At 40.7% G+C, this 14,679-nt stretch overlaps 1 protein-coding gene across 3 annotated transcripts in view; it reads left to right on the forward strand.

Annotated features, from left to right (window-relative positions):
- Window positions 1-14,679, forward strand: part of NELL1 (neural EGFL like 1) — a 1,041,756-nt gene that overhangs the window by 1,002,409 nt on the left and 24,668 nt on the right. The window lies entirely within an intron of this gene.

Below are 14,679 nucleotides of genomic sequence, written 5' to 3' on the forward strand. Positions count from 1 at the left end.
GGGCAGCCTGTATATTGGAGCTCAGGGCTGTGTTCCTGTGTTGCTGGAGAATTTGCATGGTATGTCTTTCTCTGAAACTTGTTGGCCCTTGTGTGGTGCTTGGTTTCAGTGTAGGTATGGAGGCATTTGATGAGCTCCTGTCAATTAATGTTCCCTGGAGTCAGGAGTTCCCTGGAGTCAGGGTTTGGACTTAAGCCTCCTGCTTCCGGTTTTTAGTCTTATTTTTACAGTAGTCTCAAAACTTCTCCTTCTATACAGCACCATTGATAAAACATCTAGGTTAAAGGTGAATAGTTTCTCCACAGTGAGGGACACCCAGAGAGGTTCACAGAGTTACATGGAGGAGTGAAGAGGGAAGAGGGAGTTAGAGGTGACCCGAATGAGATGAGGTGGAATCAGTAGAGGAGAGAGCAGGCTATCCAGTAATCACTTCCTTATGTGCACTCGACAACTGGACCGCTCAGGGATGTTCACAGAGTTATACAGAGAAGAGAAGAGGGAGGAAGGAGACAGAGGTGGCCAGGAGGATAAAAGGGGGGAATGAAAAGGAGAGAGACAGATCCAGCTAGTAATCAGTTCCCTAAGTGTTCTCCACTGTCTGGAACACACAGAAATTCACAGAGTTGGGTAGAGTAGAGAGGGGTTAGGGAGGAGACACAGGCAACCTGGTGGAGAAAAAGAAGTGTCCAAAGGGGGAGAGAGCAGTCAAGCCAGTAATCTTGTTCCCACGTAAATATGGGTACTGAAGATTGGGTTTTTAAAGGTACAAAACTGATAACAAATACAAAAAACAAAAATTAAAATCTAGAGTAGAGTTTGGAATTTCAAAAATACAATGCTAAAGAAAAGAAGAAGAAAAAGAGAAAAAACAAAACCAAAGTCACAAAAACTATAAAGAAAATATAGGTACAAAATTGATAACAAATACCAAAAGGCAAAAATTAAAAATCTAGAGTAGAGCTTGGAATTTCAGAAATACAGTGTTAAAGAAAAGAAGAAGAAAAAGAAAGAGGGAAAAAAAAGTCACAAAAATTATAAAAAAAAAATATAGGTACAAAATTGATAACAAATACCAAAAAGCAAAAATTAAGAATCTAGAGTAGAGTTTGGAATTTCAAAAATACAATGTTAAAGAAGAAGAAAAAAAAAGAGAAAAAAAAAGAAAAAGTCACAAAAATTATAAAAAATATATATATGGAGTTTGCTTTTTAAAAAATCTGTTCTTTGTTTTTTTGCAAAGTAATAGTAGGTTATAAAAGTGAAAATTAAAGGAGTAATAGAATACTTAAAATTTTTTAAAAAATTAAAAAAAGAAAGAAAAAATGATAGTAAAAATATATCTAGGACTTTCTCTGGTTATTGTTGTGGGTATTGTGGGGTCACTTCATTTTTGGCTAGTTCCTTGGTCCGGCTTATATTTCTCAAGATCTATAGGCCCCTTCCTATGTAGTCAGTACTAAAGACAGGGTTTTAATCTATTGCACCTGTCGCTTCCAAGGTGGTTCCCTCTGTTTTAGCTTCTGTTTGCTGGTCTCTTCGGTGTCTGATTTGCAACCTGACACAAGGGGGTGGTGGTGGACACTTTTTTTTTTTTTTTTTAGGCTCACTTGTTCAGTCGCGCTGTGGGGGGGGGTGGGACACTGCAAACAAATAACACTGGAGTGTGCTCGCAGTGCCTCAGCCACACTGGGCCTGCTCCCGCTCACGGCGCGTGTACCTTCCCTGCCCACACTGCTCAGGCTCTAGGTTGCTCCGCCAGGAACTATCTGAGGCCGGCCCTGGGCTGCATGCACCTCCCAGGTCTAAGCCGCTCAGGTTCAGGCACTCGGGTAGTCCTCAGAGGCGCAGACTCTGTTGGGCCTGCGTTTTGTGCCCTTCCCAGGTCTGAGCAGCTCAGGTGATGAGGTGTTTGGCGAGTGCGGTCGCTGCGACTTATTGCCTCCCTGCCGCTCAGTTTTCTGGGTGTACAACCTGCGCACCTTCTCAGGCAGATGTTGACTGTCCAGAGCCCCAAGAAGTCTCATTTAGCAAAGAGGCCTGCTCTCAGTTTTGTAGGTAATGTCTCTCTGGGGCTGCGATTGCCCCCTTCCGGCTCTGGCTGCCTGTCACCAGAGGGGCATGGTCTGCAGCCAGCTATCCCTGTTCAGTCCTTTGTTCTGTTCGTGGGCCTGGCAGTGTCTTATGTTAGGGCTGGCTTTTTGCCTGGTAGTTATCCCACAGTCTGGTTTGCTAGCCCAAGTTAGTTCGCTCAGGTAGCGCTCAGGGCATTCAGCCCAGATCCTTACTCTAAGCGATGCAGCCCACGCCTCCCTGCCCAGCCCCCGCTTGCTAGTGGCGGGTGCAGGCGTCTGCGCTGCTTCTCCACTGGGGGAGTTACTGTTGGGCTCATAATCTGTGGGTTTTAATTGTTTATTTATTTTTCCTCTCTGTTATGTTGCCCTCTGTGCTTCCAAAGCTCGGCACAGACTCGGCAGTGAGAGTGTTTCTTGGTGTTTGGAAACTTCTCTCTCTTTAAGACTCCCTTCCCAGGATGGAGCTCTGTCCCTCCCTCTTTTGTCTCTTTTTTTTGTCTTTTATATTTTTTCTTAACTCCTTTCGAAGACAAAGGGCTGCTTTTCTGGGTGCCTGATGTCCTCTGCCGGCATTCAGAAGTTGTTTTGTGGAATTTACTCAGCGTTTAAATGTTCTTTTGATGAATTTGTCGGGGAGAAAGTGGTCTCCCTGTCCTATCCTCTGCCATCTTAGCTCCTCCCCTCCTAAGTGTTTAGATCATTGCTCCATAACAGCCATTCTTCCTTGTATATGAACAACTTTGTTGTTGTTTAGTAGCTAGGTCATGTCCAACCCTTTGAGACCCCATGGACTGTAGTCTACCAGCTCCTCTGTCCATGGGATTTTTCCCAGCAAGAATACTGGAGTGGGTTTTCATTTCCTTCTCCAGTGTATATAAACCTTGTTCCCCGTACTTAGATTTAGGTCCATGGCTCCCAGTCATTAGGCACCTCCTATATGCCAAGCATCCTGTAATTGTTTTATTAGTCATGTATCGTTCAATAGGTTACAAATACTTTTAGTGTGTTATGTTTTTCTTTTTTCCTAGCACATTAAAATTGATTTATTTTAATCAAAATCTGTAATCTTTTTTTCAGATTTTTATTTTATATTGGAGTATAGCTGATTAACAATGTTCTGATAGTTTCAGGTGTGCAGAAAAACAACTCAGCTATACATGTATCCTTTCTCCCCTAAACTCCCATCCTGTCCAGGCTGCCACATAACACTGAGCAGAGTTCCTGGTACTATATAGTGTGTCATTATCGGTTATTTATTTTAAATATACCATTACGTACATGTTGATCCTAAACTCCCTAATATCCCTTTCCCCGACCCTTCCCTGCTGGTAACCATAAGTTCATTCTCTAAGTCTGTGGGTCTGTTTCTGTTTTGTAAATAAGTTCATATGTATCATTTCTCTTTAGATTCCATGTATAAGGAATAGCATATGATATTTCTCTTTGTCTGATTTACTTCACTTGGTATGATAATCTCTAGGTCCATTCATGTTGCTGCAAATAGCATTATTTTGTTCTTTTTAATGGCTGAGTCATACTCCATTGTATGTAAGTACCACATCTTTTTTATTCATTCCTCTGTCAATGGACATTTAGGTCCAAGCATCCTATAATTTACAAACAGCATCCCTTTTAATATAGCATGACTCTGAAAGACAAACTGAGTTTCCAAGTTTTAGGGCAAGTAATTGTGCACTTAATATCACAAGATATAAATTTGTAGGCTGGGATTTGAAGTTTACTTGTTTGCTCCAAATCTTAGAGTTACAGGACATGTAGCAAAATGAGAAAACTATATATGACATATGTTGATATTTATAAAACCAATTAAGTAATCAGTCAACCCAACTGGATTGAGCTCAATGCTCAACTCACCACTATTTTAATGACTATGTAAGGACATTCCCTCAAGCAGTCTTCAGGTTATTAAGTACAGTATTTAAGTATGTGGCACTGACTTAGAGCAAAAGTTTTTGAGAGAAAAGATTGTGGGTTAGAGTGGCTGAGAAAGGTTTATGGGAGAGGTTGGCAATTAGGTCTCCATTCAGACAGCAAAATGAATTCCTTTACTAATTCTATTCTAGAAAATATTACTTTACCAAACCTTTGTGGAGGCCACAACCTGGCCCCATTCTATTTTTAAAGCTTTCTATGTCCCTCCAGTACTATTGCCTGGAAGATCCCATGGACAGAGGAGCCTGGTAGGCTACAGTCCATGGGTTCAAAAGAGTTGGACATGACTGAGCGACTTCATGTTCACGTTCATGTCCCTGATTCTAGAACAGGCAAGGGATTTTAGTTGAGTCTTGACCAATATGAACCAAAAGTTATTTTTCAGTTGTTTTATTAAAGTCTATGATAAAGCAGGGCACTTACCAATCATTAAAAATTTTCCAAAACCTCATTTATTGGCTGTGTTAATAATCCAAAGACTGAGTTGATTTATGCTGCTCTGACTCCTAAAGTATCTCTGATGACTTTTAGGAATTAGACTGACATTGCCACAGGAAAGTTACAAACTCTGTCATCTTATTTTGTTAATATAATGTGTCTCCACTATCCCTCCTTTATGAATAAAGTACTGAGCAGAGTTAGTTTCATAAGTCTTTTAAAAAAGAAAAATTACCTGTGAATAGCACAGCTTGCAAGAGGTTGTAGAATAAAAGGAGATCTGGCTTTAGGAGCTGAACCAAGAAGCCTGCATCAAATTCTGTAGATCATCTTCAAAAAATGAACTTATTTGTAATCCCCTTTGTTTCCACTATTTTCAGTTGTAAGTATTCTATTCTGATTTGATAAGAAATATTTCCAGTACTTAGGCATGTAACTGAACTATTATTATGGCATCATCTCAGAGGCTAAGTAAAATCAAGGTTAAGTTATGAAATGCTGGCTTTTTAATCATACTCTGGATGTTTCCAATTCAAATAAAAACAAATCACACAAGCAGAATCACAAAAGCCAACCACAGGTCAAGGCATACTGTTGAAAGAAGCAAGGTTAGAGTTCTTTCATCCTTGAGAATCAGTACATCAGGTTAGCTAATGTTTCATGTCAATTGAAAAAGAGGCCTTGGAACATATCCACAGCTGAATGGAGTTCAGTGATAAACCTGGGCTAGCACAAATGGACGTGGGTTCCATTTAAGTGAAATGTACCTCCTTGACAGTGACAATGCTTGTGGGCACCTTAAGACAACTAAGTTGATTAGGCACAGAATAATTGCCTAATTTTGGGGGATGCATGTTCCTCCAGATCACAGAAATCCAGAATGAAAAATGGTTCTCTCTTTAGGCTTCATCCCTAAATCTTAAGTTATAGCCCAATTTCTTTTCATAGATACCCATTTGTGGCTTTTCCTTTCATAAATTTGTCATGGACCTTATGGAGATACCTTTTATTTTCTATCTATGCTATGTGGAAAAATAGAGAGGTCTCAAGTTTATTAGTTTCCAGAAAATGTAGCATTTTACTATGAATGGTTACATTTATATTGATAATAATGGAGATGAATGAGGAAATGGATACACAATTAACCACCTGTCATGCTATGGTAGAGTCATGAACAATTTATTTGTTGTGCGAACATAAGATAAAGAAGTATGCTCTATTCTGGGAGAATGAAGAAAGGAATAGGGAATGACTTCACAGAATAGGTGACCTTTGAATACATTCTTAAAGTATGAGAAATTTATCCAAGTAGAGATGTGGGGAAAGTAAATTCCAAACAGAAGGAAAAGCAAGAACAAAGAAGCAGAAGCATAAAAATATATATTAAAGTGAATGATGAGATTCAACTATCAGGAGCAAAACAAGAGTGTGGGAAGGTTATAAGAGGTGATAAGCCTGGAGATAAAGGATGGGGATGGAGTCAGGCTTTGGAATTTAGACTTTATCCTGTAAGCAGCTGAGGATCACGTGAGATTTTTTTCATTTAGGACTGCTATGGCCTAATCATCGGAGAAGGTGATGGCACCCCACTCCAGTACTCTTACCTGGAAAATCCCATGGACAGAGGAGCCTGGTAGGCTGCAGTCCATGGGGTCGCGAAGAGTCGAACATGGCTGAGCGACTTCACTTTCACTTTTCACTTTCATGCATTGGAGAAGGAAATGACAACCCACTCCAGTGTTCTTGCCTGGAGAATCCCAGGGATGGCAGAGCCTGGTGGGCTGCCGTCTCTGGGGTCACATAGAGTCGGACACGACTGACGTGACCTAGCAGCAGCAGCAGCAGCATGGCCTAATCATAGTCTGATTAATAGCATGATGGACAGACTGGGGAGATCAAAACTGAATGCAGCGATACTACTTAGACTGAAGTAAAGATTTGGGAAACTAAAGGTGAGAACCTGAAAGAGCAATAGAGAGGTAAGACACAGGGTAAGTAACACAGAAGTAAAATGATGTGCTATGCTATGCTAAGTCACTTCAGTTGTGTCCGACTCTGTGGGACCCCATAGATGTCAGCCCACCAGGATCCCCCATCCCTGGGATTCTCCAGGCAAGAACACTGGAGTGGGTTGCCATTTCCTTCTCCAATGCATGAAAGTGAAAAGTGAAAGTGAAGTCGCTCAGTGGTGTCCGACTCTTAGGGACCACATGGATTGCAGCATAACAGGCTCCTCCGTCCATGGGATTTTCCAAGCAAGAGTACTGGAGTGGGGTGCCATTGCCTTCTCCGAGGTAGAATGATGGTCCTGGTCAATTATGTCCTTCAGCCACTGTGGCAATGTGTGTCCTTATAATATAGGTGAAAAAGAAACTTCAAAGTGGTGGTTGGAAACTTAACTGCAGATTTTCCTGGATAACAAGAATTGAGGTGTCAATGATAAGTTAGAGACAGGATTTACAGTTACTCCCATACCTACACCCTTACCTACTACTACTATTGTCATTAATTCAGTTCAGTCGCTCAGTCGTGTCTGACTCTTTGTGACCCCATGGACTGCAAAATGCCAGACATCCCTGTCCATTACCAACTCCTTGAGATTACTCAAACGCATGTCCATTGAGTTGGTGATGAATCTAACCATCTCATCCTCTGTCATCGCCTTCTCCTCCTCCTGCATGATCCCAGCATCAGTGCCTTTGCCAGTGAGTCAGTCCTTCGCAGCAGGTGGCCAAAGTATTGGAGTTTCAGCTTCATCATCAGTCCTACCAATGAATACTCAGCACTGATTTCCTAGAGGATGGACTGGTTGGATCTCTTTGCAGTCCAAGGGACTCTCAAGAGTCTTCTCCAACACCACAGTTCAAAAGCATCAATTCTTCGGTGCTCAGCTTTCTTCACAGTCCAACTCTCCCATCCATACATGACCACTGGAAAAACCATAGTCCAGTCAAAGCCTTGACTGGATGGACCTTTGTTGGCAAAGTAATGTCTCTGCTTTTCAATATGCTATCTAGGTTGGTCATAACTTTCCTTCCAAGGAGTAAGCGTCTTTTAATTTCATGGCTGCAGTCACCATCTGCAGTGATTTCGGAGCCCAAAAATATAAAGTCTGACACTGTTTCCACTGTTTCCCCATCTATTTCCCATGAAGTGGTGGGACCGGATGCCATGATCTTCGTTTTCTGAATGTTGAGCTTTAAGCCAACTTTTTCACTCTCCTCTTTCACTTTCATCAAGAGGCTTTTGAGTTCCTCTTCACTTTCTGCCATAAGGGTGGTGTCATCTGCATATCTGAGGTTATTGATATTTCTTGTGGCAATCTTGAATCCAGCTTGCACTTCACCCAGCCTGGCATTTCTCATGATGTACTCTGCATATAAGTTAAATACTCAGGGTGACAACATACAGCCTTGACGTATTCCTTTCCCGATTTAGAACCAGTCTTTTGTTCCATGTCCAATTCTAACTGTTGCTTCTTGACCTGCATACAAATTTCTCAGGAGGCAGGTTAGGTGGTCTGCTGTTCCCATCTCTTTCAGAATTTTCCACAGTTTGTTGTGATCCACACAATCAAAAGTTTTGGCATAGTCAATAGGGCAGAAATAGATGTTTTTCTGGAACTCTCCTGCTTTTTTGATTATCCAACAGATATTGACAATTTGATCTCTGAAATGATTCCTCTGCCTTTTCTAAAACCAGCTTGAACATCTGGAAGTTCATGGTTCATGTACTGTTGAAGCCTGGCTTGGAGAATTTTGAGCATTAATTTGCTAGTGTGTGAGATGAGTGCAATTGTGAGGTAGTTTGAGCATTCTTTGGCATTGACTTTCTTTGCGATTGTAATGAAAACTGACATTTTCCAGTCCTGAGGCCACTGCTGGATTTTCCAAATGTGCTGGCATGTTGAGTGCAGCACTTTCACAGCATCATCTTTCAGGGTTTGAAATAGCTCAACTGGAATTCCATCACCTCCACTAGCTTTGTTCGTAGTGATGCTTTCTAAGGCCCACTTGACTTCACATTCCAGGATGTCTGGTTTTAGGTGACATCCTGGTTATCTGGGTCATAAAGATCTTTTTTGTATAGTTTTTTGTATAGATCTTTTTTTCTTCTGTGTCTTTTTGCCACCTCTTCTTAATATCTTCTGCTTCTGTTAGGTCCATACCATTTCTGTCCTTTATTGTGCCTATCTTTGCATGAAAAGTGCCCTTGGTTTCTCTTATTTTCTTGAAGAGATCTCTAGTCTTTCCTATTCTATTGTTTTCCTCCATTTCTTTGCATTGATCACTGAGGAAGGCTTTCTTATCTCTCCTTGCGATTCTTTGGAACTCTGCATTCAAATGAGTATATCTTTCCTTTTCTCCTTTGCCTTTCACCTCTCTTCTTTTCACAGCTATTTTTAAGGCCTCCTCAGACAACTATTTAGCCTTTTTGCATTTCTTTTTCTTGGGGATGGTCTTGATCACTGCCTCCTTTATAATGTCATGAACCTCTGTCCATAGTTCTTCAGGCACTCTTTCTATCAGATGTAATTCTTTGAATCTGTTTCTCATTTCCACTGTATAATGGTAAGAGATTTGATTTAGGTCATACCTGAATGGTCTAGTGGTTTTCCCCACTTTCTTCAATTTCAGTCTGAATTTGGCAATAAGGGGTTCATGATCTAAGCCACAGTTAACTCCCGGTCTTGCTTTTGCTGACTGTATAGAGCTTCTCCATCTTTGGCTGCAAAGAATATAATCAATCTGATTTCAGTGTTGACCATCTTGTGATGTCCGTGTGTAGAGTCGTCTCTTGTGTTGTTGGAAGAGGGTGTTTGCTATGACCTGTTTGTTCTCTTGGCAAAACTCTATTAGCCTTTGCCCTGCTTCATTCTGTATTTCAAGACCAAATTTGCCTGTTACTTCAGGTATTTCTTGATGTCCTAATTTTGCATTCCAGTCCCCTATGATGAGGAGGACATCTTTTTTCGGTGTTAATTCTAGAAGGTCTTGTAGGTCTTCATCAGAGAACCGTTCAGCTTCTTCAGCATTATTGGTCGAGACATAGAGTTGGATTACTGTAATACTGAGTGGTTTGCCTTGGAATCAATCAGAGATCATTCTGTTGTTTTTGAGTTACAAGCAAGTACTGCGTTTCAGACTCTTTTTCTTGACTATGAGGGCTACTCCATTTCTTCAAAGGGATTCTTGCTCACAGTCATAGATATAAAGGTTATCTGAATTAAATTCACCCATTCCACTCCATCTTAGTTCACCGATTCCTAAAATGTTGATGTTCACTCTTGCCATCTTCTGTTTGACCACTTCCAATTTGCCTTGATTCTGGACCTACCATTCCAGGTTCCTATGCAATATTGCTCTTTACAGCATTGGACCTTGCTTCCATCACCAGTCACATCCACAACTGGGTGTTTTTTTTTTTTTTTTTTTTTTGCTTTGGCGCCATCTCTTCATTCTTTCTGGAGTTAGTTCTCCACTCTTCTCTAGTAGCATATAGGGCACCTAGTGACCTGGAGAGTTCATCTTTCAGTGTCCTATCTTTTTGCCTTTCCATACTGTTCATGGGCTTCTCATGGCAAGAATACTGAAGTGGCTTGCTGTTCCCTTCTCCAGTGGACCACATTTTGTCAGAACTCTCCACCATGACCCATCCGTCTTGAGTGTCCCTACATTGGAGTGGTCATAGTTTCATTAAGTTAAACAAGGCTGTGGTCCATGTGATCAGACTGGTCAGTTAGACTACTGTCATTTGTAGTTGGAAAATCCAGCGGGAGAAAGAGAAAAGCTTTAAAGGCCAGATTTCATTTCTGTGCTTTGTTCAGAAGGTTTTTTGTTTTTCTTGTTATTTTGTTTAATTAAAAAGGAAGGTGAATTAAAAAAAAAAAAGCATTCATTCTGAAACTAAGTGTAATACTGCACAAAACCAGAACTGGAGTTTTTCTGGGAATTAGAAGGATGGTTTGGGAAATGCATGTTCCTAAGCCATCGCCCATAATGTCATATTAAAGACAGGGCCCAATAGTTATGGCAACAAAGAACTTGGGCAAAATGTTGAAGACTCTTGCCTTGAAATTGTCTGGAATACTGGCCATTTGATCTAGTCTCATATAAGCCTTCACTCAGAAGCTGAGGAAGGTGGCCATATTAGGGAAACTAAAAGATTCTTACATTTCCTTCAAGTAAGGAGAGACTAACCCATAAAGCCCTACAGTTCTTAGCATAGCACTCATACCGAGAATGAAGTCCACTGGTGAGTCAGCCTGTGCCTGGGGCTAGAGTAGAGTTAGATTTCTAGAATCTTGCAGTCTACTCATAAAAACGCTTTAGTTTGCTCTCAGAACTTAACCAGCACTATTATCAATACCTTCCTGTTTAGGGTGTTTTCTGATGTCAGGAGTTGGCTGTGCAAGCCCTAAGGTTATGTTTTTGTGTTTCTTTTTTCCCTTGCTTTTGCTCATTTTTTTTTTTTTTATCAGTTAATAATAACAAATATTTTCCCATGTGGTGAAATTCTTGTTTCTAGAAACATTTAGTAGTGGAGAATCTATAGGGGGAAATGTGAGTTGTTGCATTGTGTCTTATTTTACTGAAATAAAATATTGTGTTAGTTTCCGTTGTAGAATAGTAATTCAGTATTTTTATATATTACACCCTACTTAAAGTTACCACAAAATAATGGCTATATTTTCCTTCAGCTTCTTCAGCATTACTGGTTGGGTTACTTGGATTACTGTGATATTGAGAGGTTTGCCTTGGAATCAATCAGAGATCATTCTGTCATTTTTGAGATTGCATCCAATTACTGCATTTTAGACTCTTTTGTTGACTATGATGGCTACTCCATTTCTTCTAAGGGATTCTTGCCCACAGTAGTAGATATAATTGTCATCTGAGTTAAAGTCACCCATTCCAGTCCATCTTAGTTCACTGATTCCTAGAATGTTGTTCACTCTGCCATCTCCTGTTTGACCACTTCCAATTTGCCTTGATTCATGGACCTAACAGTCCAGGTTCCTATGCAATATTGCTCTTTACAGCATCGAATCTTGCTTCTATCACCAGTCCCACCCACAACTAGGTATTGCTTTGGCTTTGGCTCTGTCCCTTCATTCTTTCTGGAATTATTTCTCTACTGATCTTCAGTAGCATATTGGGCACCTACTGACCTGGGGAGTTCATCTTTCAGTGCCCTATCTTTTTGCCATTCCATACTGTTCATGGGGTTCTCAAGGCAAGAATACTGAAGTGGTTTGCCATTCCCTTCTCCAGTGGACCACATTCTGTCAGACCTCTCCACTATGACCCATCCATCTTGGGTGGCCCCACAAGGCATGGCTTAGTTACATTGAGTTAGACAAGCTGTGGTCCATGTGATCAGATTGGCTAGTTGTCTGTGATTGTGGTTTCAGTCTCTCTGCCCTCTGATGCCCTCTCTCAGTGCCTACTGTCTTACTTGGGTTTCTCTTACCTGGGACGTTGGGTATCTCTTCACGGCCGCTCCAGCAGAGCACAGCCACCACCCATTTGAATGCAAAAAGCTCCAAAGAATAGCAAGGAGAGATAAGAAAGCCTTCCTCAGCAATCAATGCAAAGAAATAGAGGAAAACAATAGAAAGAGAAAGACTAGAGATCTCGTCAAGAAAATTAGAGATACCAAGGGAACATATCATGCAAAGATGGGTACAATAAAGGACAGACATGAGAGGGACGTAAACGAAGCAGAAGTTATTAAGGAGACATGGCAAGAATACTCAGAGGAACTATAAAAAAAAAAAAAAAAAAAAAAAAGATCTTCATGACCCAGATAATCATGAAGGTGTGACCATTCACACTCACCTAGAGCCAGGCATCCTGGAATGTGAAGTCAGGTGGGCCTTAAGAAGCATCACTACAAACAAAGCTAGTGGAGGTGATGGAATTCCAGTTGAGCTATTTCAAATCCTAAAAGATGATGCTGTGAAAGTGCTGCACTCAACATGCCTGCACATTTGGAAAACCCAGCAGTGGCCACAGGACTGGAAAAGGTCAGTTTTCATTCCAATCCCAAAGAAAGGCAATGCCAAAGAATGCTCAAACTATCGGCCAATTGCACTCATCTCACATGCTAGCAAATTAATACTCAAAATTCTCCAAGCCAGGCTTCAACAGTACATGAACTGTGAACTTCCAGATGTTCAAGCTGAATTTAGAAAAGGCAGAGGAACTATTTCAAAGTGATCAAATTGTCAATATCCATTGGATCATCAAAAAAGCAGGAGAGTTCCAGAGAAACATCTACTTCTGCTTTATTGACTATGCCAAACCTTTGACTGTATGGATCACAACAAACTGGAAAATTCTTCAAGAGATCAGAATACCAGACCACCTTACCTGCCTCTTGAGAAACCTGTATACAGGTCAGGAAGCCACAGTTAGAAGTGGACATAGAACAACAGACTGGTTCCAAATAGGAAAAGGAGTACGTCAAGGCTGTATATTGTCACCCTGCTTATTTAACTTATATGCAGAGTACATTATGAGAAATGCTGGGCTGGAGGAAGCACAAGCTGGAATCAGGATTGCCGGGAGAAATATCAATAACCTCAGATAGGCAGACGATACCACCCTTAAGGCAGAAAGTGAAGAAGAACTAAAGAGCCTCTTGATGAAAGTGAAAAAGGAGAGTGAAAAAGTTGGCTTAAAGCTCCACATTCAGAAAACGAAGATCATGGCATCTGGTCCCATCACTTCATGGCAAATAGATGGGGAAACAATGGAAACAGTGGCTGACTTTATTTTTCTGGGCTCCAAAATCACTGTGGATGTTTATTACAGCCATGAAATTAAAAGACGCTTACTCCTCAGAAGGAAAGTTATGTCCAACTTATACAGCATATTAAAAAACAGAGACATTACTTTTCCAACAAAGGTCCATCTAGTCAAGACTATGGTTTTTCCAGTAGTCATGTATGGATGTGAGAGTCGGTCTATAAAGAAAGCTGAGTGCAGAAGAATTGATGCTTTTGAACTGTGGTATTGGAGAAGACTCTTGAGAGTCCCTTGGACTGCAAGGAGATCCAACCAGTCCATTCTAAAGGAGATCAATTCTGGGTGTTCATTGGAAGGACTGAGGCTGAAGCTGGAACTCCAATACTTTGGCCACCTGATGCGAAGAGCTGACTCATTTGAAAAGACCCTGATGCTGGGAAAGATTGAAGGCAGGAGGAGAAGGGGACAACGAAGGATGAGATGGCTGGATGGCATCACCAACACAATGGACAGGGGTTTGGGTGGACTCCGGGAGTTGGTGATGGACAGGGAGGCCTGGCATGCTGCGATTCATGGGGCCACAAATAGTTGGACATGACTGAGTGACTGAACTGAACTGTTATGTATGGTAAATGGAGTCCTAGCTAGAGCCGTCAGGGTGGAGAAACAGTAATAGATATCAAAACTGGAAAGGGAGAAGTGCAATTGTCTCCATTTGCCAATGACATGATTTTGTATAGAGAAAATCCTAAGACTCAACCAAAATTTATTGGATCTAATAAATAAATTCAATAAATGTGAGACTAAAAATTAACCCAAATTCAGTCATACTTCTATATACTAACAATGAATATTCTGAAAAAGAAATTGATTGCATTTATAATAGAATCAAACACAATACAATACCTAGGAATAAATTTACCTAAGGACGTGAAAGAGCTCTACTCTGAAATCTGCCAAACTCTGATATAAGAAATTAAAAATGCTAATAAAAGAGACATATTCCATATTCATGAATTGGAAGAATAGTTTTTAAATGTCAGTATTACCAAAAGGCACGTTTGGTTTTAATGTGATCCCTATTAAGATTTCAATGGCAGTTTTTACAGAAATGGAAAAAAAAAAATACTCCTAAAATTTGTATGTAATCTCAGAAGACCCCCACTTGCATACCACTGACCAGAATTCAGTGTCAAGCAATCCAATTTTCAGTTTACTTCAATTTTGTGCCCTTTATCCTTCCTTCTTTGAACCTATTATTTGTTCTTTGCCATTTATTGTAAGAATGACTGTAAGAGCCATTCATAGGATTCTACGAACATGGAGAAGACAGGCACAGAGACAGTGGGCATATACTGGACTTCGCCTGACATACACTAGACACTGGACTGTACACTGAAATGTACATGAGATTTACACTGGACAATACCTTAGACTGTGCACTGCAGTATACACTGGGATGT

This window comes from Bos indicus x Bos taurus, chromosome 29 (assembly GCF_003369695.1).
Source record: "Bos indicus x Bos taurus breed Angus x Brahman F1 hybrid chromosome 29, Bos_hybrid_MaternalHap_v2.0, whole genome shotgun sequence".
NCBI lineage: Eukaryota > Metazoa > Chordata > Mammalia > Artiodactyla > Bovidae > Bos > Bos indicus x Bos taurus.